Here is a 3,080-nt window from a genome sequence, read left to right as displayed (position 1 = left end):
CAACCCAAACTGATATACCCTGCAAAACTATATTTAAAAATTAATGGAGAAATAAGATACTTCTATTTCAAAAAATCAAATGAAGAAATTCATGACCATCAAACACCAATTCTACAAAATGTTCTGAAGGACATTTTAGAAAGAGATAATGAAGACCACCATCCCAAGAACACCAATAGAAAGAAGCTACTAAGCAAGGCAAGAAATTGACCAGAGGGAAGGTTTCAAGATGGCAGAGACTGGGTGCTTGACTGAGAAGCAGAGGTGAAGGCCCCTGTGGAGTAAAGGAGGCCAGGAATCATCCCATCCCCACCCTCAGCAGTTCTGGGAGCCCAGAAGAGGTTGTTTTTTTTTTGTTTTTTTTTTTTAAGAAATAAGTGCGCCACTATAGATTGTCAATATAGGGTGGTGATCATCATCCACCAACAGTGGAAAATTTATGAACCCTACCGACCAAGCTCGAAAGGAAGCCTGGAAGAGAGAATTGAAGAACAAAAACAGCACATGATGGTTTGAGCTGCAGTTCTGAAGATGAAAGATCCCAAACGCACTATCTGGGACATGGAGAAATTAGATGATAAGGAGTTTAACCCAGTATAACAAGCACAGTTAAATGAGAAAGTACTGAAAGATCAATGTAAAAAGCTTTGTGAAACTTTTGAACATATCCTATGACTTTATGAAAAAAGAATCTAGATATTTACAAAGAATTGTGAAAGCTAGAAGTAGAATATGAACAGAAAAGGGCTCAACTTAGTCAATATTTTGATGTTGTGAAGAATGCTTAGTATGTAGAAGTAGAGTATTCCTTTGCCAGATATGCTTCACACTACTTCCAACATCTTAATCCAGTACATTCCACTTTCCAGAACTGTCACCCTCCATCCTTAAGAAAACCTCAGCCTATGGACCTCCAACTCGAGCAGTTTCTATTCTTCCTCTTCTTGGACATGGTGTTCCACATTTGCCTCTGGGTCTTCCACCTGGTCCACCTCCTCCTCAAGTCTTGCAGATGTATGGCCATAAAGTGGGCTTTGCTCTTGATCTTCCTCCTTGTAGGTGAGATGAAGACGTGTTTTATAGTCTTGATCTTGCACAATGTGGGCATGACAATGATGTTTCCAGCACCAGTGAAGATGATGGCCACCCTGAGGACATGGATCAAGACAAGCACGATGACAGTACTGATGACAGTGACACAGACAGATCAGATGGAGAAAATGAGGGGGACAAGTTTATGCACCATGATGATAATGAGCGAGACAACACTGAAGAAAAGAAGGCAGGTCTAAGTGTGCAGTTTGCAGATACGCCTGGAAAATCAAGAAAGAAAATGAAGAACATGAAGGAGCTGACTCCTCTTCAAGCCATAATGCTGTGAATGGTGGATCAGGAAATCCCTGAGGAGGTAGGGGAAATAGAGGAATTTTCAGAGGATGACGGTGATGATGATTCTGATGATTCTGAAGCAGAAAACCAATCACAAAAACAGCATAAGGAGGATTCTCACTCTGGTGGCACGTCTGCTGCTTCTGCACAGTAGCAGGGGTCCCAAAGTCTGTTCCCCCTCTCAGATTCAGGCATGTCTTATGCCAGGACCACCTCCTCTTGGACCAATGCCCACCCCACCTATACGGCCTCTTGGACCACCCACAGGCCTTCCTCCTGGATCTCCAGGAGCTCCTCCATTCCTGAGATCATCTGGAATGCCAGAACTCTGTGGGCCTTTGCCACGCATTTTCTTCCAGGACCACCACCAAGCAGACCCTCTAGTCGTCCCCCAGGTCCTCCTCCAGGGCTGCCTCCTGGCCTCCCTCCTCATGGACCCCCACTCAGGCTACCTCTCCCAGCACATCCAGGCATCCCTCCATCCCATCCTCGTATGATGCACCCACCTCTGGCACCTCCACTTGGACCTGTCCCACCTGGGCTTTTCCCATCAGCTCCCTTGCCAAACCCACGGGTGGTAAGTGCCCCACCCAACTTGATTCAGTGACCCAACGTGGATGACACATTGCAGCCACTATTGAGAAGAAAGCCACAGCAACCATCAGTGCCAAGCCACAGATCATTAATCCCAAGGCAGAGATTACTCGATTTGTGCCCACTGTGCAGAGGGTACATAGGGAGAATAAAGGGGCCACTGCTGTTCCCCCAAAGAAAGCCACAGGATGATTCTGCTGTGCCTCTTGCCAAAGCAGACCCCAAATCTGGTCCTTCTGTTCCTGTCTCAGTACAAACTGAGGATGATGTTTATGAAGCTTTCATGAAAGAGATGGAGGGGCTGCTGTGACAGCTGTTGATGCCGAAACAGCTTCTGTTCACAGCAGCAATTCATGGAACAAGACACCCATATTAAAACTTAGGTGAAAGAGCTACTTCCGCTGTCAGGGTATTTTCTAATTTCAGTTCAAGGAATATGCTAGAGCTTAGCCTTGTTTGGAATTTCCTGCACCTGAGAGAGGGTACTTCATCCAGAAAATTGGCTACTGAAACAGTGCTGCTGACATCCATTCTCTTCCCACCACTGTTTTCATTCCATTTCTACCCCTTCTCCAGTTTTTTGGAAATTTGTGACCAGGCTCATCTCACTTATTTGTTTTAACTATCTTCTTGTGTGCTGTGGGCCCTGGAATAGAGATTTCTCAAAAAAAGTTTGTTTCATCTTCTTATGTTTGAGCTATTTTTAATATTTTCATATAAATATTTTGTAATACTTTACTTGTAGTGAAATGGATTGCAATGTCATTTCCTAATTCAAAGTAGTGTATGTGAGGAGAAAATGTACAATTCTTTGATTAAAATTATTTCCCACTGACCTAAACTTTGTTTCATGGAAAAAATAACAAGTGTTCTACACCAAGACAAAAAAAAAAAGAAACTGAACAGAGGGAAAAGACAGTAAACCAACAAGAAACGAATATGCCAATAGTAAGCCACTACATATAACTTATAACCATCAATAACTATAAATGGTATCAATTCACCAACCAAAAGAACAGATTGGCCGAGTACATCAAGAAACAAGATCCAACAATATGCTGCATTCAAGAAACACATTTAACTCAAAAAGAAATGCA

General features: G+C 43.1%; 1 pseudogene; it reads left to right on the top strand.

Moving 5' to 3' along the window:
• Positions 1–412: 412 nt before the first annotated feature.
• On the top strand, positions 413–2,293 carry LOC102022286 (annotated as a pseudogene).
• The last annotated feature ends 787 nt before the right edge of the window (positions 2,294–3,080 follow it).

Source organism: Chinchilla lanigera, unplaced genomic scaffold, assembly GCF_000276665.1.
Source record: "Chinchilla lanigera isolate Chin_1 unplaced genomic scaffold, ChiLan1.0 scaffold00078, whole genome shotgun sequence".
In the NCBI taxonomy this organism is placed as follows: Eukaryota; Metazoa; Chordata; class Mammalia; order Rodentia; family Chinchillidae; genus Chinchilla; species Chinchilla lanigera.
The sequence above is the reverse complement of the archived record's forward strand: the minus strand, read 5'-3'. Positions and strand labels throughout refer to the sequence as shown.